The sequence below is a fragment of the Thamnophis elegans genome, chromosome 4 (genome assembly GCF_009769535.1).
Source record: "Thamnophis elegans isolate rThaEle1 chromosome 4, rThaEle1.pri, whole genome shotgun sequence".
In the NCBI taxonomy this organism is placed as follows: Eukaryota; Metazoa; Chordata; class Lepidosauria; order Squamata; family Colubridae; genus Thamnophis; species Thamnophis elegans.
The window spans coordinates 76,659,212-76,686,955 of NC_045544.1; positions in this window are offsets into that span (position 1 = coordinate 76,659,212).

The window sequence follows — 27,744 nt, forward strand, 5'->3', positions numbered from 1 at the left end:
ATGCTCTTCAAGGGCAGCCCCATGTAGAGCACATTGCAGTATTCCAGCCTAGAGGTCACAAGGGCCCGGGTGACTGTTGTGAGAGCCTCCCGATTCAGGTAGGGTCGCAACTGGCGCACCAGGCGAACCTGGGCGAAAGCCCCCCTGGTCACAGCCGTCAAGTGGTGGTCAAACGATAGCTGTGAATCCAGGAGGACTCCCAAGTTGCGAACCCTCTCTGAGGGGTATAAAATTTGACCCCCCAGCCTGAGTGATGGAATATTGATCGAATCTTTGGGAGGGAAGCACAACAGCCACTCGGTCTTTTCTGGGTTGAGCACAAGCTTGTTAACCCTCATCCAGTCCATAACGGCTTCAAGGCCTCGGTTCATCACGTCTGCCGCTTCATTGAGTTGGCACGGGGCGGACAAATACAATTGAGTATCGTCCGCATATTGATGGTATCTAATCCCGTGCCTGCGGATGATCTCTCCCAGCGGTTTCATGTAGATGTTGAATAGTAGGGGGGATAAGACCGAGCCCTGAGGCACCCCATAAGTTAGGGGCCTAGGGGACGATCTCTGCCCCCCCACTAACACCGACTGCGACCTGTCCGAGAGGTAGGAGGAGAACCACCGCAAGACGGTGCCTCCCACTCCCACCTCCCGCAGTCGTCGCAGAAGGATACCATGGTCGATGGTATCGAAAGCCGCTGAGAGGTCAAGGAGGACCAGGATGGAGGAATGTCCTCCATCTCTGGCTCTCCAGAGATCATCGGTCAATGCGACCAAAGCGGTTTCAGTGCTGTAACCGGGTCTGAAGCCTGACTGGAAGGGGTCTAGATAGTTTGCTTCCTCCAAGGACCGTTGGAGCTGGAAGGCCACCACCTTCTCAACAACCTTCCCCAGAAAGGGGAGGTTGGATACTGGGCGATAGTTATTGAGAACAGCTGGATCCAAAGATGGTTTCTTCAGGAGGGGTCTCACCACCGCCGCTTTCAGTGCGGCGGGGAAGTTCCCCTCCCGAAGAGAGGCGGTAACAACCGCCTGGATCCAGCCTCGTGTCACCTCACTGCTGGTAGTAACCAGCCATGAGGGACACGGATCCAGTACACAGGTGGAGGTACTTACAGCCCTCATGGCCTTGTCCACATCCCCGGGGGCAACGTCCTGAAACTCAACCCAGAGATGTTCTACTTGATCCTCCTGTGCCTCGGCTGGAACTGCGGGGGTGGAGTCCAAGTTCGACCGAAACCGAGCAATTTTGTCCGCTAAGAATTGGGCATAATCCTCAGCTCTGCCCTGCAAGGGTTCCCCCGCTTCCCTTTTATTCAGTAGGGAGCGGGTTACCCTAAACAGGGCGGCTGGGCAGGACTCAGCGGACGCAACCAAGGTGGCTATGTAAGATCTTTTCGCTGCCCTAAGTGCCCTGGTGTATTCCTTGGTGCAGGTGGTTACCATTGCTCGGCTCGATTCGGACTTATCGGACCTCCAACGGTGCTCTAGGCATCTCCTCCGGCGCTTCATCTCCCGGAGTTCCTCGGTGAACCAAGGAGGTCTCCGGGATCCGCCGCCTCGGAGGGGCCGTAGTGGCGCAATCCGGTCGAGGGCCTCCGATGCTGCCGAGTGCCACGCAGCAACCAGAGTCTCTACCGGACTGTGGGCGAAAGTGTCAGGAATAACCCCAAGCTCCGTCTGGAACCTTAACGGTTCCATAAGTCGCCTGGGGCGGAACCACCTGGTCGGTTCCTCCTCCCTACAGTGGGGGTTTGGTCTTCGGAAGTCGAGCCTCAGTAGGCAGTGGTCTGACCACGACAGGGGTATGATGTCGTTCCCCCTCAGACCAAGATCACAAATCCACTGCTCCGAGAGAAATACGAGGTCAAGCGTGTGCCCCGCTGAATGGGTTGGGCCCCGAATTACTTGGGTCAAGCCCATGGCTGTCATGGAAGCCATGAACTCCTGCGCCCCATCAGAGTTTTCACCGAGCGACGGCAAATTAAAGTCCCCCAGGACCATCAACCTAGGGAACTCAATTGCCAGCTCGGCTACCGACTCGAGGAGCGAGGGGAGGGCTGCTGCAACGCTGTTGGGAGGCAGGTACGTTAACAGCAGACCCACTTGACCCTTGAGGTCCAACTTCATCAGCAGAGACTCACACCCGACAATCTCCGGAGCAGGGACCCTACGAGGAACTAACGACTCCCGGATAACAATGGCCACACCCCCACCCCTTCCCTGGGCCCTCGGCTGGTGCAGCACCTGAAATCCTTCTGGGCACAGCTCTACAAGGGGGACTCCTCCCTCTGGGCCCAGCCAGGTCTCAGTAATACATGCCAGGTCTGCCCTCTCGTCTAAAATTAAGTCCCGGACGAGAGGAGCTTTATGTACAACAGACCTGGCATTTAGCAACAACAGCCTGAGACCAGGGTCCTGACTACTTGCGCCATCTGGTCTCGGAGTGGGACTCATAGGGCCGGAAGGAGGGATCTCTGTAATGTAGCGAACCCTCCTTCCCCGGTAATGGCCTGCCCTAAAGTCCCCGCCGTATCTGCCCCTCCCTGCTATGACCGTAATACCCCGACCCTCTCCCGTGTCTCTGGACCCCTCAACCACCCCCATGGCCCCCGCATCTCCCGGCAGGTCCTCCGAATCATACATACCCATGCACTCCCCCAGACAATCCCCACGTAAGAATTAAAATACACAAATTTACAACAATATAATGATAAAAAGTGGGACATTCATTCATCTCATGCATATCTCATACATATCCCATACAAAGAGAGAAGAGAAAGATGAAAGAAAAGAAAGAGGATAAGATAGTTGCGCAATTGATTAAAAATTTTAAATTTAAAAGTGCGAGTTCGGATGGCAAAATTGGCTCTTAATGTTCAGGGTTAAAGTGGCTAAGGACCAATTATAGTTCTGATGGAATATGTGGAGGAGGATTTTGTAACCCTCCTCTTCTTTAGCAGATTTGTTGATCAAAAGGTCCTGCGGGGGTCCAGTGCAAACACACAGTGCTGCCATCATCTGTCCACCCGCAGCCCGGGTCTGACGTTTTCCTCCTGGGGGTAAAGCCACTCCAAGGGGTTCCCAAAGGCACACCAGTAGAGATATGTAAAGTACAAGGATGGAAAAGGCGTTGTAATTGCCAAAGGGCGCCGGTTGAGATGACCATTCTGAAGATTTGTTGCCCGTGTTGTCAGCACATAGAGAAATTGCCCACCATTGGTTTAGGAAACTTAATTATAGATAAGAAACTCTTAGACCAAGAACAGTAGCCATTTACAGTGCAAAATAATATTTTAACAGTGTTTTATCTTATCTTTTCTCAGGTGATGTTTTACAAGTTGCCTTCTTGCAAGGCAATTTAACATATTGCATGTTCTTTCACTGTGGCTCAATTAGTTCAATCATCACTTAACAGGATACACTGACATTCCAACAGCAGTGATAAATAGATCGTTTTGTCTGCCTTCCACAGAAAGAAAGACAAGAATGAGGATGTTTGCATGCAGGTCATGTGAAACAGAAATTTGTGGTGCTGAATGATTTTTAAACAGCTCTGGCAGAACCATAAGCTTTAAGCCACACAATGCAAAAGCTAAGGATGCTTGGAATCCAAATAATCCTAGAAACTATGCCACAAAGCTCGTTGTATTTACAACTCACTCCACACATCATCACATGCTACTGTATTGGCAGTCACATATGCATCATATAGAACTCCCAGTAATTGGATACTCAATAATTATTCTGCCCTATGGATCAGTTTTTAGAGAGTAGTTGTTCTGACTTGGACTTGTGTACATAAAATTTGAGGGTCTGCCATCTAGGCAGCGTCTTTCTTCCACTTCTATCTCTGACTGAATAATCTATTTTCAATGGATGGTGATTGTGCAGAGAACTGGAAAATATTGTCTTCTCTTATAAGAATATTGATCCCTTAAGACATTACACCACTGTAAAATGGAAGACTGATTTTTAGGGAAAAGATGGTTCTTGTAAATTTAGACAATAATTCTCCTTCTCCTCCTCCATCACCCTCAAATTCATTTTCATCCTCATCATCATTTTAGCAATTGTCTATCTGCTGTAGGATGAAGGCCTCTTCCACATGCTTCCAACCAATACGGTCTTGAGCTTTCTTTTGCTAATCGGGCCCACAATACTTGCTGATGTCATTGATCCTTCTTCTTTTAGATCTCTTTCATGGATGTTTTTTAATCAAGTGGGCCATTCTATGATTATCTTGGTCCACCTGCCATCAGTTCTTGCTATGTGACCAGCCCATTTCCACTTCCATTTTTCAAACTCTCTTGATGATATCACATATTTTTGTTCTTCTCTAATTCATGTGCAGGTCTTTCTATCTTGTCTTGTTATGCTGAGCACGTATCTTTCCAAGGCTCTTTGTGCCACTCTTAGTTTTTGTATCGGTTGTGAGGTTAGTGTTCATGTTTCACTGGCATATGTTAGAGCAGGTACCACACATCAATTGAAAACTTTTCTCTTCAGGCATATGGAGAGGTTGTTCTTGAAAATTATGATAAACTTGCTGAATGCCTGCCAACTATATTTAACACACTGTTCAATTTTCTTTACTGTATCACCTTCCATTGAGATCGTTGGCCAAGGTATATGTAGTGGTCTACCACCATCTAGTTCTTTTCCAGATATAAAAAAAATTGTTGGTGAATTTATTAAACATAATCTGCCCGTTTTTCTGGTTTATTTTTAAGCCAAACGGTTCTCCTACTTGCAATTCTTGTATGTGTCTTTGTAGCTCTTTTGTATCTTGTGAGAAGAGAAATTTTCACTGGCAAATCTTAAGTGATTTAAATAGACACCACTTATTTTTTTAAATATTTTTTTTATTTTTACTTTTCAAAACAAACACAACACATCCTTCTTTACATACTGTAGAAAGTGTATCAGTTGGTTACAAAAAGACTTTCGTGCATCTCTTCCACAGTCAACAAACATAATTCATATTAACTCAAGTATTTTAACTCAGATATTTATACATGTTACCATCATCATACTCCATTTTCATTTGACTATAATTGTTTAAACGTCCTTCATCATAAAATATACCAAGATTTACTGCATAACCACATATTGGCAATTCATTTACTATTTCTAAAATCCTCCATTAACACTGAATCCTTATGTCCTATTCTAGCTAAACATCCATAATATTTAATAACAAAATTTTCTAATCCTCCTTTCCAAATCACTGTTTACAATTTACATTCAGTTTCCTTATGTTGTACCCATATCTATATATACGTTGTTATACTTATCACTCCTTTATTTAACTATATCCTGTATCATAACATTTTCTGTTCACCGTCTCTGCGGGACAGTTTAGGTCCGATTGGACCACCCAGCGGCAAAAGTATTGGCTGCAGTCTTGGAGTATCAAGACCGTATGCCTGTATTGTCATGACATTGGCTCCTCCTCCAGATGCCACTTATTTTTATTCCATATTTTGCCCAGTCTAGTTTGCGAAATATTTCTTCAAGGCAGGCTGAGAAAAGGATAGGTGAATTGTCTTATTGTGCATCTCGTTCTATGTTGATTTCCACTGTAAGACCATTAAGGCAAATTGTTGCCATTGTTTTTTCATATATTAATTGTAGTAAGTTTATGTAAGCAGTGTCTATGTCTTGGTTGAGCAATGCTTTAATTATTGCTTGCTGGAATACTGAGTCAAATGCCTTTTCATAGTCAGTGAAAGCCATACACAGAGGCATTCTGTACTTGTTGTACCTTTCAATGACTTGCTGAACAACCTGGATGTGCTGTACCCACTTCTGAAACTTGCCTGCTCCTTTGGCTGTGCATCATTTAATATTCTCAGTATTCTTTTTGCTGTTATCTTGGTAAAAACCTTGTAGATGACTGAAAGAAGTACACAGTGCTACAGTTGCATATACAAAATTCAATAAATAGCTTTAACTTAATAAATACCAATAATTATCACATTATATGGTATCAAGCCCATGGCTGTTGAACTCTTCCCGCCTCCTCAAAGGCTGCAATTTCTGAGTAATCTATTGGCAGCTGTGTAATAACCACAAGTAGGAATAAAACACAACATGGATAGGGCCATTGTTAAAGAGAGGCATTAACATTTATTCTCTTTCTTTTTTAGTTTCTGCAGAGGGACCTTTTTTCTTTCTTACATTCCTTCTTTTCTTTTTATAAAAACAAACCAACAAGTTTTAGAAAAAGTTAAAACATGCCTACCCATTTAAAGCTAATGATAGCAGTCTTCTGATATCTAAGGGCTGCCACAAAGAAGAGGGAGTCAACATATTTTCCAAAGCAGAGGGCTCCGATCCTTCTGGCTTTGTGGACTGGCAGGGAGCAGGGCGAGAAGGGATGGTTTTGCATGAGTGCCCAGTAAGCGTGTGTGCACAGCTCCATTTGTGTGAGCAGTGGCCACACATCCCCATCATTCATGCAAATGGAATGTGCATGCACATATTCACCCACTGCTTGTGCAAGTGGGGATGCGTATGCACTCACCCACCACTTCCAGGGGCCAGTTCCAAATGGCTTCCCCCAGTAGCTGGCCATGGCCCGGGGATTGGGGACTTCTGCTTCAAAGCACTGAAGGTAGGGCAAGAAGTAATAGATGAGAACTTATCAAAAAGAGATCCAACCTTGTACTAAAGAGAAATTTCCTTACAGTGAGAACAATTATCAATATAATAGCTGGCCTTCAGAAGTTATCACTGGAGGTTTTAAAAGATTGAATAACCACTGACATAGTATAGGGTCTTCTGCTTGAGCAGGAGGCTGGACAAGAAGACTTCCAAGGTTCCTTCCAACTCTGTTATACTATATTCTGTTAGGGGCAGATAGCTACCATGGCTATACAGTATTGTGGAATAAATTTAAAAAAGGGATTTGGAGCAAACAGGAGGGCAAATTTTCCACTTGTTCTAATGCTTTAAGGCAGCTGTGGTTTTTCTTGGGAACATGGGTCTAAATCATGATCCCATTTGGCTTCACATGTTCTCCAAAGCAGCTTTTGGGAAATGTTCAAAGCATTTCACAACAACTGCAGGAGGACTGAGTTGCACACTGCCAGGGGCCTGCTGAAGCTAGCCTCAACCTTAAATGAAATTAGGCCATGTACTGCACATGATCCTTGTCTATTTGTGGCTAAATTCATTTTTGAAAGATTGAAATCCATGGCTCTTTATTTATTTTTCTCATGAGAATATGTTTCCACAATACAGTTTATGGTCAGAGCTGAAATGCTCCCAATGGGAAATGGCAGTCTACCAGAGACCATGTCTTCTTCTAACGAACTTGATAAAAATCCAGGGGATTTCTGCAAGTGAATTCCCTGGATCAGTTTTGGAGTTCCAGCTTATTAGCAGATCTTCTGCAATGCAGTCCTGGGCGGTTGTAGACACGGTCTTTGCAAGCTTTATGCTGCCTGAAAGCGCCGATAAAAGCTCAGCCTCCCCTTTATAGGCACTTTATAAATTATCAGAAGGCTTTAATCCCCTTTTTCATGAGATAAATGGTAGCCTAAGCCTCCAACTCTAATTGACTGGATTTTTTAAAAAGTTCGTTCCTGAAGGAAAGCAGACCCTTCACCCTGCAAAACGCTTTCCACTCTGATTAGTCCTGCACTCAAATACAGAGGGTAGAGTTCAGAAAGAGACTTTAGGTAGGGCTTCCTTACTTTGTTTATAGGCTTTAAGAAATTTTCAAGTAGAGTAAGAAATGGGGTAGAATTAGCTGCAGGTCCTTGATTCACTCAGTTGTAAAGAATGCTGAATATCTATCTAGTAATAAGCAGCTCATGAAAATAATTAGACATCAGAAAGAATTATTAAAACTTTATGCAAAGTTAATGTATTAGGCAAATATGTTTGGGTCTGAAGCTCTGAAAAACTTTGTATGGCTAAGGGATACACTTAGCAATTTTGGGTAAGGGAATCCACTTAACTTTGAAGAGGTAAGATCTGTAATCATTCATCATCATTCTAGGCATTGTCTGTTCACTGCAGGATGAAGGCCTCTTCCGCATGTTTCCAACCAATACATTCCTTAGCTTTCTTTTGCCAGTTAGACCCACCATACTTGCTGATGTTGTCACTCCTTGTTTTAGGTCTGTTTTGTGGAAGCTTTTTATCAAGTGGGATCCATTCTATGACAGCCTTAGTCCACCTGCCATCAGTTCTTCTTGCTATGTGACCAGCCCATTTCCATTTCCACTTTTTTACTCTTTTGATGATCTCCTATATTTTCCTTTCTCTCTAATCCATGTGTAGGTCTTTCTATCCTGCCTTGTAATGCTGAGCATGTATCTTTCTATGGCTGTTTGTGCCACTTGTAGCTTTTGTATTGATTGTCAGGTTAGTGTCCATGTTTCGTTAACATATGTTAGAACACACAGTGCACACACTGATTGAAAACTTCTCTCTTCAGGCATAGAGGAAGATTGTTCTTGAAAATTATGCTTAGCTTGCCAAATGCCAGTAAAGCACATTTATCATGCCATTCAATTTCCATTCATATCATCTTCCATTGAGATCCATTGGTCAAGGTATATGTAGTGGTTCACTATGTCTAGTGTCTTCTCTGTAATATGCAATAGTAAAGCAATAACACAAAATGGTTGGGTCAATGCCATTTATGTAGACAGGACCTGTAGAGTTGTATGTGTGTGTATGTGTGTTGGTTTTTGATCATATTATGTTTATTTTAGAATTTACACAATTTTTTTTTGCATGATCCCTGCCTCCTCATGGCAGCAGATAACATCATTATTTTTCAGGAATTGCAACCAGGTCAAACCTCAAGGGTTGGAAAAAAGGGATTCTGGGGCTGCATGTCCTCTGCTCCAAATTAAGTATGAAAATTAGGCCCTTTTCTTCCCCAACAATATATTTTTGAGCTTTGACTGGGCTCTTTTAACCAGGAAATGGGGAAAATGTATTCACTTTGCATTTTAATGTGAACAGATTTGCAATCAAAAATAATAACAACATTCCTTTGAAATTTGCACTTCTTGGAATGTTACTGTATTGTCTTCCAGCTAGAAAACAAAATCTGTTTATGGGGACTTATACTTCCAAATATGCATGTTTGTGAAAATAAATCACAAAAATGATTCATATTAGGAAAAGATATGCACAGAACACGCATTGCATGAGACAAAATGTATATGTTTAAATATGGATATTTAAACACAAACCTCCATCCAATAATGAAAATAAAGGAGAAACCAAGGAATTGCTTGCTGAAATGTAACTTTAGGTAATATGCACTTTTTAAAATATCTAAAACTTAGTCAGAAGAGAAATGCACCAAATTTAATATTAGAATTAAGTGAATTAGACATTTGCTAATTTTTCTTTCCCCTTTCAGATTGAGTATTCCTTTAATTTTCCATCTCTTATTTTCTCTCTTATTTTCATGCTTTCAGCCATGACTTACTATAATATTGAGTCCACTGCTTATATACTTTTTCATTTTTCACTTTTTTTCCCCTACCCCCTCTCCAAGTTTTCTGGATAATCAGTAATATAAAACTTGGTGTGACACTAAAGAAGAAAAATCCCTTCTTCCTAATCCCCACAGGTCTCGGATTTCATGGCAAAACAGCTCTACAAACAATTCTGCTTAAATGAGGCAAGTCATTCAAACATGCCATACACAGAGTCACGCTTCCCAGCTCACTAGTTATATCTCTTTAAGAAGTATGCACACCGGGCGTCCTCACATATACTCCTAAGTTTGTCTTGAAGATATCTTGTTAATTTTTCTGTAAGGATATGTCCTCATGTCTCAACCTCTCCTTCATCCTCAAGTCTGCCCAACTTTGGTCTTCTCTAACAGAGTATGGAAGTTGTGTTTTTCATCCTCTCCCAACTGAAGTCATGCTGTATGCACAGTTTGTGTTGCTTTATTAGTAGTAACCTTGGCAGAAACGGGAGTTTCCAGATCTTATTGACTGCTCTTCACTGCTATTGTCATACCCCTTCTATCTGGTCACCGCAAATTTCCATTTTGGGTTGTGCTGCTGGGTTAATATGATACAAGAAGAACAGTAGGATTCAGATTGTTAACAAAAGTAAGTAAGTAAGTAAGTAAGTAAGTAAGTAAGTAAGTAAGTAAGTAAGTAAGTAAGTAAATAAGTAAATCTGCTTGTCAATGAGGCTCTGGTATTCCTCTCTCCAACAATCTTGTTTTTACTGTACTTTAGTGATGGCAAGCATGTCAGGGCCTCTCTAGTTACTAAAGCAAAAAAACAAGACTATTTAAAAATGACCTCTTTGGAGCTTAATTTTCTAATTTCTGAAAAAGTTATTTCTTTTCTCTCCTCTGAATCTCTCACCATTCAGCTTCAGCAGGTGAGGAAGGAAGAGACATTTCTCCCTGTGTGCACTGCTATCGGGACTTTTTCATGATCAAAATTTAGTGAAAGAGGAATAACTAGAAGTTTCACACATCATACTAGGCCACAAGAATATTTCTTTGCCTAACACGTAAAGCAACTATTGCAGTTTGCAAACCAAGGTTTATCATTTAGTGTGATGTGTGAAACCAGTCAGTTATAGGAGTTTCTCCAATCACCTCAAATTGTGACTTATCTATAAATTGAATACATAATTTATGATAGCTGAGTATTTCAAGAGGTGAAGATTAAACGGAAGTAGTTTTATTGATGTAATAGACATAAAGTGCTGCCCAACACATACGGTGTGGCATTGCTGTTTCTCCAAAGCTTCCCAAAAATAAGAAAAACATATCATCTCTGCAAAAATGGGCAATGGGAAAAAGTATTATACTATAAATGCCAATTGGATAGGACTGTCAAAACTCAATACATAGTTGCTGTTTAATATTCTTTGGCTTCTATGGAGACTGAGGGAGTAGAATAAAGTTTATATTGCTTATACTATAAACAGTTACAGGAATGATCAGGAAGAGAGGAAGATTACTGACTAAATTTTGGGACCATGCAGTTGATACTTAAGATTTAATCTTCTTAAGTTCTTTGGCACTAAAAATCTAATATAAAAATTTGGAGTTTCATTAAGAACATGATGGAACTTTGTAAAATAGGTCTTCCCTTTGTATACAGGATGTGTCATGCTCGAATGTACATAACCCAAATTCTCTAAACTTAAAGCAAATCACTCTGCGGAAGGGGTGGGATTCCTTCTAAATTATTCCAGTAAAAAATTGAATCTAAGAATTCTGATTTCTTTTATAGGCTGAATGACAGTTTATGCATGCATTTTGCCTTGAAACACAGAGGGGATGGAGAGTCCATTGAAAATGGGGTAATTTTGTAATGTCAGTTACTGCTTGGGAAATCTTGTTTCTCTGTAGGTATTTCTGCCAATGTTTTGTTGTATTTTGCTCATCAACTAGATTTTTCAAACTCTCCAACACATTAATTTGTAGAACTTTGCTTTATATTATAAGTGTGGAACTTCTTTTTCTTGCAAAAGTTATTTGCAAATATTTATGGAGTTTTTGCCACTAGAATCTTCCAACTCTGAACAAGTGCCATCTGCAGTTAGGAATTTGTTGAAGGTGGGTCCAAGGCTTCTAAGAAAGTTATTTAGTCCATGAACAATCTTGAGAAATACTATTTTGTAAAAATAGAGTTTATAGTTATAAGGTCTGTGGAGCAGTCTCTTCCAACTTGGCCGCTGTCATAATCATATTATAGCAATCATATTATATTAAGATACACCAAACAAGAAACCTGAACTGCAGCACATTTTCTATGTATACTGTATATTGTTAGTATAAAATTGGGGACCATGCTGTAAATATGTGCTTTCCGTGTATCACATGACTCTGGACTTTAGCAACCCCCCTGGAAGAGAAAGAATAAAAAAGATAGAAGGTCAGCAAAATGCTTGATTTTTTTCAGAGTCTCCTGAAGATACTAGGTGGAAACAAGTACAGCAAATCTTGCCTACGCTGCACCTTTATCCTACTTGGGACGAAATGCGTCAGCTACAAAGTTTCTGATGGAAATTAGAATTTTTCTGCTCAAGGGGGGAGTAAGGGAGGGATCTGGAAGAAAATATTGACTTCGCACAAATCTGTTGTTGAGCTTTGTTGGAGTTTGTGATGGTTTCATTGGGGCAGGTTTTATGCAGAGGTTGGTAAAAATACAGAGGTAGACCTGCCATCTATTATTAGAAGTTCTTCCTTAACTTCTCCCTGTGATCTTTGCCATTTCCCCCCTTTGAATCTAGACAGGTATCTCAATCCCCAATGGCATCTAAAATCCAATAAATTCCACAGAATGAATACCTATTATATATAAGAAAGGATGCCCTCTGTCTATACTAGTCTGAGGAATGTCTGAATAACACATCACAATGAATAAAAACTTGAAAGGTTTCCATTTGTACATTGCAACATAGAACATGATAGCTAAATTTAGTACCAATCTGTTGTAATAATCAACAAATCATCAAAAGGATTGTAACTGTAGCATATCTTGGAAAGTCAGTTTTAAAGAATTCACGTTTGTTGCATTTACTCAAAAGTAATTTTGAGATCAGAAAGATCGGCAGTTCGGTGGTTCGAATCCCTAGTACCATGCTACGGAGTGAACTCCCATTACTTGTCCCAGCTTCTGCCAACCTAGCAGTTCGAAAGCACACAAAAGTGCAAGTAGAAAAAATAGGACCCACCTTTGGTGGGAAGATAACAATGTTCTGTACTCCTTTGGTGTCTAGTCATGCTGGCCACATGACCATGGAGATGTCTTTGGACAGCGCTGGCTCTTTGGCTTTGAAACAGAGATGAGCACCGCCCGGTAGAGTCGGGAATGATTAGCACATATGTGTGAGGGGAACCTTTACCTTTACCTAATGGTTTACCAGTAATGGTGTAACACTTTCTTGATGTTCTGCAAATGCACATCTTTATTTACTCAAGGATATTATTGAAACAGTCCTTGATAGCCTTGTGGGATTGGATCCATGCCTCTGATGGTATAGATACAATACTCCAAATAAGTCTATTATATCAGTATAAGAGAGCCAGTTTGGTGTAGAGGTTAAGATAGCAGGCTATGAACTGGGAGACTGTGAATTCTGCTTCCACTTTAGGCATAAAGCCAACTGGGTAACCTTGGGCCAGTCAATCTCTCTCATCCTGGCAAGGAGGCAATTGCAAACCACTTCTGAAAATCTTCCCAAGAAAACCACAGGGACTTGTCCTGGCACTTGCCAGGAGTTAACACTGACTTGAAGCCACAGAAAAAAAGGAGAGAAACAATATACACCTTTGTGTGCATATGTAATGAGAATCATCTTGCAGTCTTTCTCCATTTTTATCTTTAAATAAATCTCTGCTGAATCTATTTGCTGAAATGTTGCCGCACAGTAAATGTAGTAAAAATGTACTCAGTGGGCATAGCTTAGTCTGCAGCAGTGGATTAATGGTAATTTTAAAATCTTCACAGGTTCAGCCCTTTGCCAAATTTGCTGTGTTCAGGTAGCTTTTAAAATTCTGCAGCATGTGCTATGAAGGACCTTGTTTATGAATACTGAGAAATGAACCAGCTTTGATACCAAATGTTCTTGTATTGCAAAATCGAACTATGAGGGCTTTTGTGGGACAGTTAAACTGCCTAATAAACATTATAATTTATTTCTCATAACATTAAATAGAACATGCAGATTTGTCCAGCAACTATCTCAATTGTCACAAAATATTGTTCACATCTCTCTAGAGATTGTCCATCTGTGGCACTATCTGTGCTGTTATCAAACACATTAATTTTCTCAATAAAACTAACCATCTGCTCGTTTCTCCTTGTTTTTACTGCTTACAACTGATCCAGCATTATTCTTCCTAGTTTGTTTTACTGCCTGCCTCCAGTTTCTTTATTAAAAGGTCCCACATCACTGCCACCGTTCTGTCCTTCTGCCAAACAAACCATAGAAATAGTGCCAGGAGTTGGGGATTTTTTTGGTTGCTGCGGTGATATTGCCAAAAGTAGAGCCTGCAAGAGTTACAACATATTCATGAACTCAGGATAATGAAGTAACAGTACCACAATAAGCGATATCCCAATAATCTAATATGCTGTCTACTTTTCCATCATTCCAAAGCCTCTTTCAGTGCCCATACTTCCTAGGTTAAATTGGCCTGTGGCGTTTTTCCATGTGTCCAGTGTATTGCAATGTGAGAGGGAGCACCGATCCACTGAACTCCCCTAGAATTGCAGAAATAATAACAAATCAAGTTCTCAGTAGGCAGTTTTCAACCTTGGCAATGAGGATTTTGAGGAAACAGAAGAAAGTGCTTCTTAGTAGACTATACATAGCATTCATTTTCATCACACTCTTCACTGGAAAATTCAGGATTTCGCAATTTCACTAACAACAAATCTGTAATTTTTCATGTGAATATAGCACCGCCATTGTAAGTAAATAAGCAGATAGATAGATAAATACATCTGAATAGTATAGTAGCATTCTACCTGTAGTATATCAGCACAGCCAATTATAAAGCAATAATAATAATAATAATAATAATAATAATAATAATTATTATTATTATTATTATTATTATTATTATTATTATTATTATTATCAGCTGCTGTAAAAAAATCGCGCAGACTGATTATAAATTGCGGCACAATTCAGTAGCACAAATGATCCATTGGAATTTGTGCAAAAATTATAATATTAAAACAGCAACAAACTGGTGGGAACATCAGCCTGAAAAAGTCACCGAAAATCAGATGGTCAAGGTCTTGTGGGATTTCCGTATACAAACCGACAAAATACTGGCGCATAATACACCAGACATCACACTGGTTGAGAAAAATAAGGTCACAATCATAGACATCGCAATACCAGGTGATAGCAGGGTCGCCGAGAAGGAACATGAAAAAATCGCAAGATACCAGGACTTAAAAATCGAAATTCAACGACTATGGCACAAACCAGCAGTGGTAATTCCAGTGGTAATTGGCACACTGGGTGCTATTCCAAAAGCACTGGAATTACATTTAAAACAGTTAAAAATTGACAAAATCACCATCAGTCAAATGCAAAAAGCCGCACTGCTTGGATCTGCACGCATATTACGAAAATACGTTACGACGTCCTAGGCCCCTGGGTGGGGCCCGACTAGTAACCAATGCCAAATCCGGCGAAACAACTGGCCGCTGTGATACAATTGTACAACAACAACAACAACAACAACAACAATAATAATAATAATAATAATGTTTGAATGGAAAAGACAGAGTCAACGCAAAAGGAATACATCAGGAGAGTCCGCAAAATATTAAAATCAAAGCTGAATGCTGGAAGCATAATTAAAGCCATTAATACATGGGCAGTTCCAGTGATACTCTATTCAACTAGAATCATCAACTGGACTCTGGCTGAACTGGAAAACCTGGACCAGAAAACATGCAAACTTTTGAATATGTACTACGCTTTACATCCACTAAATGACATTGCCGGGTTGTACCTGCCAAGAAAAATAGGGGGCAGGGGGCTATTGCAAATCCATCGAACTGTAGAAGAAGAAAAATGAAGTTTGAATGATTATGTGAACCAAAGTACAGAAAAATTGCTGCAGGCTGAGAAAACGGAGTACAGCATAAAAACAACAGAAACAAAGGCAGAATATAAGGAGAAACAGCTGTATGACAGATTAAATAGATGGAAAACCAAAGCTTTGCATGGACAGCACTTGAAAAACTTTGAAGGAAAATGTGATGACAACCTGACATGGACATGGCTTAAGATGGGAACTATCAAGAAAGAAACGGAAGGTTTAATACTTGCTGCTCAAGAACAAGCACTACAAACTAATGCCATGAAAGCGAAGATACAAAAATCAATTGACAACCCAAACTGCTGACTTTGCAATAACAAAGTCGAAACTGTTTCACATTGAATATGTGAATGCAGCAAAATCACACAAACTTATTACAAAGCTAGACACGACCAAGTTGCTAAATTAATCCACTGATCATTATGTAAAAAATATGATTTACCTGTATCCAGAAAGTCATGGGAACATAAAGTGGAAAAGGTTATCGAAAATGAGAAGGTGATCTTGTGGGACTTTCGAATACAAATAGATTGTCATTTGGAGCACAACACGCCAGATATCATGGTTGTAGAGGGCCAAAGTGTACAGTTTATTGATATTGCTGTTCCTGGAGATGCCAGAGTCGAAGAAAAAGAACTAGAAAAAATAATGAAATATCGTGACCTGGCCATCGAAATTACACGATTATGGATGAAGCATGTAACAGTGATACCCATTGTCATCGGGGCACTTGGCACCATGTCCAAGAATTTTACAAGATACATCGACAAATTGCAGCTTTCTGCAATAACACCAGCGGAACTTCAAAAAACTGCTCTACTCGGAACATCTTATATTTTAAGAAGGTACTTGGTTGATACCTAGGACTCTGGTGGCAAATTGTATCAACCATTAGCACTAGTCACTGGTATTTGTAATGCATTTTTGAATGTTCAGTTGGCTGAGTTTCATGTTTAATGAATAAAGTATATAATGTATTATTAATAATACATTCTTGAATGTTCAATTGACTGAGTTTCATGTTTAATGAATAAATGAAATAATAATAACAACAATAGCAGCAACAACAACAAAGACTGACCATCAAAACTATGTGATTATGGATGAAACATGTAAAAGTGATACCCATTCTCATCGGGACAATTGATACCATGTCCAAGAATTTTCCAAAATACCTCAATAAATTGCAGCTTCCTGCAATAACACCAGGGAACTGCAAAAAACTGCACTACTCGGAACATCATACATCTTAAAAAGGTACTTGGTTGATACCTAGGATACTGGCAGCAACCCATATCAACTATCAGCACAAATCAATAATATTTGTGATACATTTTTAAATGTTCAGTTGACTGCGTTTCATGTTTTACGAAATTGCCAAACCAGTCTGAACAGCTGACTATTTTGCAACAAACTATAATATTACAGCTTTGCAGGGGGGAGGGACAAAAAAGAAGGCCCATTATCAATGATAATAAATTTATCAGTATTAATAATCCCCAACTCTCTTAAATTGTGCACATTCTTCATAGAACTGTTGAATTAGCCCAGGGGCACCACACGAGAATGACATAGTTTGCTGGAAGGCCTGGACTCCATGTGTAAATTACTACTGACATTAGCTGACACCTTTCCTGCTCTGTACTCCAGAGACACACAACAGCCTTAACAATGTAGTGCCTCATTCATGCCTCAGGCCACCCACTTCTCTTCACAGATCAATGCTGAATTTTTTAGTGATAGATTTAGAGCCATTGAAGGGAGATGAGATTAGCAGGTCTGGACCTTTGAGCCACTTATCTCTTCCTAAGAACAATACTTGTGATCCTGCCACCCTGACCTATGCAGCATCTTCTCCATTATAGTTTATTCACTGGTCAGTAAAGAGGCACTAGGAAACTATCCACAGCGAGTTCTGATTTATTTCATGTATTATTCATCATATCTACTTCCCATTTTCCCTACAAAGAGCTTGGACCAGCCTCCACCGTTCTCTGCCTCTGGTTTGTCCTAACACAGGATTGCCCAGAGTCATCAATAAATCCTGCAGCAGGGTAAAATTTTGAAACTTGTTATTCATACTCTGGCACAACAAACAAACAAACAAATAAACAGAGCGAGTTCTAATCCTGTATTAGGCATGAAAACTGGCTGGCTGACTTGGCACCAGTGACTCTCCCTCAGCCCAACCATATCACAGGGTTATTGTTGGGGAGAATAATAGGAGGAGGAAGGCATACTAGGTGTGTTTGCTGCCCTGAGTTATTTATTAAAAACAATAAAGCCCTGATTTTAAAAAATCTAAAAAAAAATCCAGCATGGAATAATCTGTGGTGTTTCAAATATGGCTAAACCAGAACTTCCAACATCCTCCCCATTAGTTACACGTGGCTGTTAGGAGCAGTAGCTTCCTTCCTCCGATTTCCTGCCCCTGATTTTTACTACTCCTCTCTAAAACAATCTACATTGGAGACTATTGGAATCAATTTTAGTAGTTGTGTTTGTGTGTATACATACAAACACACACACACACACACACACACCCACACACCTACTAAAGTTTACCTAATATAGCTGAGACATAAAAACATCTTGAGTGTGTGTATGTACACACAAACATACATGCACACACACACTCACACTCAAGATGTTTTTATGTCTCAGCTATATTAGGTAATCTTGGGATTTAGGAATATAAAAATAGAACCAGTTTAGGTGAAGGCTGATATGATATATAAAACAAAGTTTTCAAGAATATAGGAAAAAGCAGTTAAATAAGACTCAGAATGTAATCAGTAATTTATTGGTGAATAGGAGATTATAAAACTGGGCATATTCCTGAGGCTTCTATGGTTTTGTGGGTGCCCCTTCACTGGAAGTTTTGTCCAGAATTGTGCAGGGTTTCCTGCTTGAGCAGGGGAATGGCACAAGACCTCCAAGGTCCCTTCCAACCCTATTATTCTATGTTCTAACTTCTACAAGACTATAACTTATCCTATAGTTCAGTAATAATTTTGGGCATTTGTGGGACATATTTAGTGGTGGGTTGCAGGCAGTACACCCTGGTACAGGCGTACCGGAGCCAGCCTGGAGCACTGGATACTGTTCCGGTACGGTGCTCCGGAGGGCCCACCTGCCTGCCCTCCTTACTGGAGTTTAAAGGCTTCTGCACTTCCGCACAGTTGCATGGCGCATATAGCGCTTGCGTGACGCTCTGTGTAGCAGCTGGATTGTTGCGGAGTGTTGCGGAGGTGCTTGAACACATGCGCGCGTCCATGAGAATGCTGCTGACCCTTTTTTGACCTGTACTGGTTGGAACGGGATTTGCAACCCACCACTGGACATATGCTATAAAACTTCCATACATGATACTTCAGTTTTTATACTATATCAAAATATTACTCTATATTTATTGATCCATCATTTTTTTCAAATAATGCAACAGCATATAATTTAGCGAATATGGTACAAGGGAAGCCATTAGCCATTTTAACTAGGAACATAATAATCCCACAAATGAAGATCCAACAAGCTTGGATTTGACTGCAAATCCACATTTTTTGAGTTTACTCAATTAGAGGAAATAAACTTGAATTGAATTGAATTGAATTGAATTGAATTGAATTGAATTGAATTGAATTGAATTGAATTGAATTGAATTGATTTTATTTGTAGGCCGCCCTTTTCCCTGAGGGGACTCAGGGCGGCTCACAGAAAACCAGGGAGGGGGGAATACAGCACTAAGACGACAACACATAATAAAATAATAAGCAACATGCATACAACATTCGGGCGGGGTAATGGTCCTTATCCCCAGGCCTGACGGGTGAGCCAGTTCTTCAAGGCTGTGCGGAAGGCCTGGACGGTGGAGAGGGTACGAATCTCTACGGGGAGCTCGTTCCAAAGGGTCGGGGCCGCTGCTGAGAAGGCCCTCCTCCTTGTGGTTGCCAGCCGACATTGGCTGGCCGATGGAATGCGGAGGAGGCCTAACCTATGAGATCTTATAGGTCGTAGGGAGGTAATTGGCAGAAGGCGGTCTCTCAAGTATCCAGATCCACTGCCATGTAGGGCTTTATGGGTGATCAATAGCACCTTGAAGCGCATCCGGAGATCGACAGGTAGCCAGCGCAGCTCGCGGAGGATAGGTGTAATGCGGGTGAATCGGGGTGCACCCGCGATCACTCGCGCGGCTGCGTTCTGCACTAGCTGAAGTCGCCGGATGCTCCTCAAGGGCAGCCCCATGTAGAGCACGTTGCAGTATTCCAGCCTAGAAATCACGAGGGCCCGAGTGACTGTTGTGAGGGCCTCCCGGTTCAGGTAGGGTCGCAACTGGCGCACCAGGCGTACCTGGGCGAATGCCCCCCTGGTCACAGCCGCTATATGATGGTCGAATGACAGCTGTGAGTCCAGGAGGACTCCCAAGTTGCGAACCTTCTCTGAGGGGTGTAAAATTTGACCCCCCAGCCTGAGTGTTGGATTAATGGCCAAATTTTTGGGAGGAAAACACAACAGCCACTCGGTCTTTTCTGGGTTGAGCACAAGCTTGTTAATCCTCATCCAGTCCATGACGGCTTCAAGCCCCCGGTCCATTACGTCAACCGCTTCATTGATTTGGCACGGGGCGGACAGATACAATTGAGTATCGTCCGCGTATTGATGGTATCTAATCCCGTGCCTACGGATGATCTCTCCCAGCGGTTTCATGTAAATGTTAAATAGTAGGGGGGACAAGACCGAACCCTGCGGCACCCCATATTTCAGGGGCCTTGGGGACGATCTTTGCCCTCCCACTAACACCGACTGCGACCTGTCCGAGAGGTAGGAGGAGAACCACCGTAACACGGTGCCTCCCACTCCCACCTCCCGCAGTCTTCGCAGAAGGATACCATGGTCGATGGTATCGAAAGCCGCTGAAAGGTCGAGGAGGACCAGGATGGAGGGGTGCCCTTCATCTCTGGCTCTCCAAAGATCATCCATCAATGCGACCAAGGCGGTTTCAGTGCTGTAACCGGGTCTGAAGCCTGACTGGAAGGGGTCTAGGTAGTCTGCTTCCTCCAAGGACCGTTGGAGCTGGAAGGCCACCACCTTCTCAACAACCTTCCCCAGAAAGGGGAGGTTGGAGACCGGGCGGTAGTTGTTAAGGACAGCTGGATCTAGGGATGGCTTCTTCAGGAGGGGTCTCACCACCGCCGCCTTCAGTGCGGCGGGGAAGTTCCCCTCCCGAAGAGAGGCGGTTACAACCGCCTGGATCCAGCCTCGTGTCACCTCACTGCAGTTAGAAACCAGCCATGAGGGACACGGATCCAGGGCACAGGTGGAGGAACTCACAGCTCTCATGGCCTTGTCCACATCCCCGGGGATAACCTCCTGAAACTCAACCCAGAGCTGTTGAACTTGGTCCCCCTGAGTCTCGGCTGGAACTGCGGGTGTGGAGTCCAAGTCCGTCCGAAACCGAGCAATTTTGTCCGCTAAGAATTGGGCATATTCTTCAGCTCTGCCCTGCAAGGGTTCCCCCGCCTCCCTTTTGTTCAATAGGGAGCGGGTTATCCTGAACAGGGCGGCTGGGCGGGACTCAGCGGATGCGACCAGGGAGGCTATGTGTGATCTTTTAGCTGCCCTAAGTGCCCTAGTATATTCCCTGGTGCAGGTGGTTACCATTGCTCGGTTCGATGCGGACTTGTCGGACCTCCAACGGTGCTCTAGGCATCTCCTCCGGCGCTTCATTTCCCGGAGTTCCTCGGTGAACCAAGGGGGTCTCCGGGATCCGCCGCCTCGGAGGGGCCGCAGTGGCGCAATCCGGTCGAGGGCCTCTGACGCTGCCGAGTGCCACGCAGCAGCCAGAGTTTCTGCCGGACTGTGGGCGAGAGTATCAGGAATAACCCCAAGCTCTGTCTGGAACCTTACTGGCTCCATAAGACGCCTGGGGCGGAACCACCTGGTCGGTTCCTCCTCCCTACAGTGGGGGTTTGGCCTCCGGAAGTCGAGCCTCAGTAGGTAATGGTCTGACCACGACAGGGGTATGATGTCACTCCCCCTCAGACCAAGATCACACATCCACTGCTCCGAGAGAAATACGAGGTCAAGCGTGTGTCCCGCTGAATGGGTTGGGCCTCGGATTACTTGGGTCAAGCCCATGGCTGTCATGGAAGCCATGAACTCCTGCGCCCCATCAGAGTTTTCACCGAGCGACGGCAAATTAAAGTCCCCCAGGACCATCAGCCTAGGGAACTCAATTGCCAGCTCGGCTACTGACTCGAGGAGCGAGGGGAGGGCTGCTGCAACGCTGTTGGGAGGCAGGTACGTTAGCAGCAAACCCACTTGACCCTTGAGGTCCAACTTTAACAGCAAAGACTCACACCCGACAATCTCCGGAGCAGGGACCCTACGAGGAACTAACGACTCCCGGATAACAACGGCCACACCCCCACCCCTTCCCTGGGCTCTCGGCTGATGCAGCACCTGAAATCCTTCTGGGCACAGTTCTACAAGGGGGACTCCTCCCTCTGGGCCCAGCCAGGTCTCAGTAATACATGCCAGGTCTGCCCTCTCGTCTAAAATTAAGTCCCGGACGAGAGGTGCTTTATGTACAACAGACCTGGCATTTAGTGACAACAGCCTGAGACCAGGGTCCTGATTACTTACGCCATCTGGTCTTGGAGTGGGGCTCCTAGGGCCGGAAGGAGGGATCTCTGTGATGTAGCGAACCCTCCTTCCCCGGTAATGGCCTGCCCTAGAGTCCCCGCCGTATCTGCCCCTCCCTGTCACGACCGCAATACCCCGACCCTCTCCCGTGTCTTTAGTCCCCTCAACCACCCCCATAGCCCCCGCAATTCCCGGCAGGTCCTCCGAATCAAGCACACCCATTTATACACTCAAGCAGTCCCCACGTAATAATTAAAACACATAAAAATACAAGAATCATAGGGTAATAAAAGTGGGATCATCCAATTCACACATACAATCACATGCACTCACCATACCATTTAAAAGTTTGCGCAGTGTGCGTAGATCTTGTAAAAGAGTATATCTAGAAGGGGAAGTAGCCTTTCTTCCCTTCTTATGTAGTTGGGAAGATCCCAAAAGTCCAGGCGACTAAAAGAAATCGTCAAAGATGTTAAAGTCCGATTTGTCAATAATGTCAGTAGAGGCAGAGTCTGGGTAATTAAGATGGTTGCCCTGGGACGATGAGGGGTAGTGTTAACCAGATGGATACAGTTAGTTCGTACGTGAAGAAGCCCAACAGATGTAATTATAGATGTAATTATAGGAGGGGTGGGTAGGTGGTAATTAAGGAGATGGTAAAGATGGTAAAGATGGTAAAAATGATGAAACCAGCCAAAAGGTGGAGGAAGTGTCGGTAATGGCCACTGGAGGGAGTCAGAGGTCCACATATGCTGCCTTTCCGGAGCAATGGTGTCCAATGCAAGATGATCCGGTGGACGATTTTGCCTAACGCGGCCCTCCTGAGGCAGCAGCAGCAACAGGTGGTACCCAACACAACAAAGGGCTTGTCGTTGAAATCCTGGGATCACAGTCCAGGTGGATAGATGATAAATAAAACGTTGCAGAGCCCAGTGAAAGCAGCGGCAAAACACAAAGGGGATGCCGTGCCAAGGGGAAAGAAAGCAATCAGCAGGGCCGCAGTACAAAGCAACAAAGTTGCGGTGGGGGTAAAGAGCTAGTCCTCCAGTCCAAGCAGGCACTTCCATACAGCTCCCTGCCCTCTGTTCAGGGCACAAATCAAGCCTCCCAAGGTAGCGGGGCAGCCTCTTGAGACAGCGGGGCCAAAGCCACCGCCATTCATACAACGCCGCCACCGCCGCCGCCCAGCTGTTCGAAAGGGAGCAGTCAATAGGACCGTAGTGCAAAGCACCTGGGTTGCGGTGAGGGTAGAGAGTCAGTCCCCCAATCCAAACAGGCACTTCAAGGCATGAATCAAGCCTCCCAGGGTAGCGGGGCAGCCTCCTGAGGCAGCGGGGCCGAAGCCGCCGCCGCAACGCCGCCACCGCCGCCGCCCAGCTGTTCGAACGAAAAATCACCAGGGGAGGTAACGCCGTCCAGGAGCCACCTAAAGGCAGCCCCCTCCTCAAATAATTACCTCCCCGGGAAGCCTGGATGTTAATCACTTGCAAGGACCCCTCCGTTGTCATGTTCGGGGTCCTGGTCGTCTGGAATTTATCGCTATTATTTTTCAATAACCGGAGCGTTGGAGCTCGGCGGCCATTCCCATTCTTACGCATGCGCCAAAGCGCAAACTTAGTATAAGACCAACGTGTTCAGCATCCTGTCTTCAGTCTGTGGCCATTACTTTTCTATTCTGAATAACTAATTTGAGACATGTACCTGCCCTTCAAAAAAACCTCTTCATGGCAACTATCATTTGCTGTTTCAATACAAATAGCAAAACAATGAGCAATTGTTTTGTTGGTTTAGGTGATGGTCATGTTTCTTCTTGAAATATATACAATATTGGGAATATTTAATCTGGTTTCTGCCATATGAATATTACTGTGAGGACAATGTAACCCCCTAGAGGGTGCTTAATATGGGAAGTTAACACTGATTCTATGTAAACCTAGCTGCTTGAGATCAATGTCTGCCTAAAATTTTAAGACTTTTTTTCTCTATGGTTTATTGGTCTTTTATAAAAATAACATTTCACTTTCCTTCTCTTCTCTATTTGGTCACATAAAACCAAAAGAAAATGTAAGTTGTACTTAACAATTCTATTAATATTAATAATAATTTTGTAGCTCATGACTGGGGAGCTACAGCATATTTAGACTTACAAGATTCTATTATTACAGCCATTCTCAATAAAAGTAGTTCTAGTCTTCCTGTGGGTTTGATTTCCCAGTCTGATCTACCTAGTGTGGATACGAGTAGTGCTAATATGCTGGGTATGGCTGTCTCTAAAGATGAATTCATGTTTCCAAGAGCAAAAAAATGGTTTGGATCAGAGGTGGGTTTCGCCCTGGATTGGGTGAACCAGTAGTGGCAACGGCGGGAGGCTCTGCCCACCCGCCTGGATGCTACTGCGCATGCACAGAAGCGTTGCGTGAGCAAACTGGTAGTAAAATAAATTGAAACCCACCACTGGTTAGATCATGTGATTGTGAAACAATGCATGTTTCTCTTTTCTTGCAGGATTATCCGGAAATTTAAATGACATCTTTATGACCTTGTAACAGAATTGTTCCACCGAATATCAACATTTGGATATATAAAAGAATTTTGACCCAAATTTTTCTTGCAGAGGATGTGATGGGCTTCTTCCCAGAATATCCAAAATGGAACAAACCCTGGCTAATATTCACCCTTTACTCTGACTAAGCAACAGTAGGGCTGGAATGGTGTACTTGAACAAAAATTGGGGCAATTGATATGTTTTTTGCAATATCGTTTAAATAAGCATTCAAGGTTGGCTAAGAAACAAAGGAGAAGGTAAGAACCTTCTATGAAAATATGCAGCACTATTATCAGCAACCTAGCCTTTCAAAAATTGGAAAAGAGCCCTTGGGGATCTTATGTACTTTACACAAGTTGCTACCCCTCTTTTAATTTGAGGGTTGGGATCTGGTTAATTTTAATAAAAAAAAACACTGAAGCAGAATATTCCGTATTTACAGCAGAAAGTAAAAATTAAGCAGCTTTTTGAAGAGTCACACATCAGTAACTGCAATCCCATTTAGGAATCCTGCCTTTTTCCTTTACTGAGGATAAAGTACATTGCTTTGTTTATTTTTCATTAGGCCTCTTAGCTGTTGGACTGGAGGACAAAGAAGTGATGAGGGCAAGAAAAAAAAGAGAAAAAGAAAGAGAGAGAGAAGAGCAGCCTCCGCAGCCTCGGTCTACGGAGGGCTTTTGAAAGGTTGATTGAAAGGAGAAAGGACCTCACATAATGAGATCTTGGTGATTTCAAATCTCATGAGAAGCTGGGAAATAAGGAGCAGAATCTATACCACACCATTCTCTACGAGATCCATTGTGAAAGCAACTCATTGGACAATATGGCTTTTAAAACGAGCTAAAAAATACTCCAGATCCTGTGCTCTCTTGTAAAATGAATGGGATGAAGACTGCTTTAATCTTTCACAGAGCTCCTTCTCGGCCTTAGACAGTTGTATCATCTAGGAAAATAGGGGAAGAATTTCATTTCATTCAGTTTCTCTTAATTTCATTTAAAAAATGTTATAAGCTATAGCAGTGATGGCTAACCTTTTTGTTGTTGCGTGCCGAAAGCACGTGTGCACATGCACCCATAATGCAATGTATGCGCAACCTCCCCCGTACCCCCACGTATGCATTCACAACCAACCTGTGTGCACCCCATCCCTGCACATGTGCGCATGGCATCCCCCGCACTCCCCTGCCCCGTGCATGCCCGTACGACCCCCACATGCACCCCCCCCGCACATGCGCCACAGAGACTCAAAAACCAGCAGGCCGGCAGGAGGCATGCATACATGTGGGGTGGAATTGAGCTGGTGTGACGGCTCATGTGCCCACAGAGAGGGCTCTTTGTGCCACTTGTGACACACATGCCGTAGGTTCGCCATCACTGAGCTATTGTGTAAAGCCTAAAATAAGATGAGTGAAAATGCAATTCAAATTCAGTTGTGTGCTTTTTGGGGACTCACAAGTTGTTTCCTGCTCCCTGGTGTTTCTTCCATGACAGAGATGGAGTTTGCAAGCAAAAGCAGGAGTGATATTTCTGGGCTGGCGATTCTCCCCTAGAGAAGCAGGTCTGTTTTGCCCTTCCTTTATCTTAGCATCTCTTTGCTGGATGTCCTGATCTCCCCTTCTTCCTCAACATGAATAATGTCAAATTGTCCTAATAAGAGTACATAGAAAACAGAGCTAATTGTCAGGGACAAGCCTGATCCACAGATTAATGTGCACCCTCTTATATTCTGACACAGCCATGCTGAGCAGATGGCCACTCCATTTCCTGATTGAAAAGAGCTGAGGTGATCCTTTTTTTCCCCCTCCTTTGTTTGCAGAACATGGTGCAGTACCTGGAGGTGGCATTTGCAAGTTTGTGTTTGTGTTCTTTGGAGGAGGGGTGTTGGCCATGCCCTCAATCAGGAACACATTAGTTCTTAATTTCTTATTAGGACCTGCTTATAGACAGGCTCACTCAATTACTGGATGAGAGCCTCCCTCGGAATGCCAGCAGAGAATTTACAAGGCCTGCATATCCCTTCCTGCTGGGGGATGCCAAATCAATTAAAGGACTAGAGGGAGTATGATATCCAGCCTGTCTTGCCAAAATGTGCCTGGAGAGTGGCCAGAGGTAAGGCACCAGAATTCAAAATGGTAACAGAAAAAAGAGGATCTTAAAGCACAATAGTGTTGAATGCATAATAACCATACATTTGTTTTTCAATCCTTCAGTCACAGAATACATGATCTAGCAGCATAGAATACTATAAGGCAGGCTAGCTGATGCTTTTTAGATTCATCAGACTACAATGACTATGCCTGTTGAGCAGGGGAGGGCTTCAAAAATTTCAGTAACAGGTTCTCTATCCAGTTGCTAGCTGGGCGTGGTCATGGTGGGTGTGGCCTAGTCAGCCTCCTGCACCATGGTGGGGGGAGCCATTTTCGCCTTCCCCGGGCTTCAGAGTCTTTCCTTGAGCCTCTGGGAGGGCAAAAATTGCCGCCCCAGGTTCTGGAGGCAGGAAATGAGCCTGTTTTTAGCCTTCCGGAACTTCAGGGAGGCCTGTTTTTCTCCCTCTCCAAGCCTCTGCACAGGCCCTGCACTTACTTCGCATCTCAAATGGTCTGCGTGGTGACTCCTGTGTGGGGCGGGATGCAGTGGGTGGAGTGGGTGAGGCCAGCCACAGTGGGATTTGGAGATTCTCCAAACTGGCCATAACGTTAGCCACGGGTTCTCCTGAACCTGGGCGAACCTGTAGAAGCCCTCTCCTGTTGTTGAGGAGAATAGGATTCAAAGTCAAAGCATAAAAGGGAGACCAGGTTGTGGAAAATTGCTTTGGATTCTATTCCCACAACACTCTATGACAAAACAACTACATACAGGGACATTTTCTCTCTTATGCTATCTCTCTGCTGAACACCTAATTTCCACAATACAATCTTATGCCTAAGTATATTTACCCATGTGGTATAGCTGTATTATTACTATCCTTCTCATTTTCT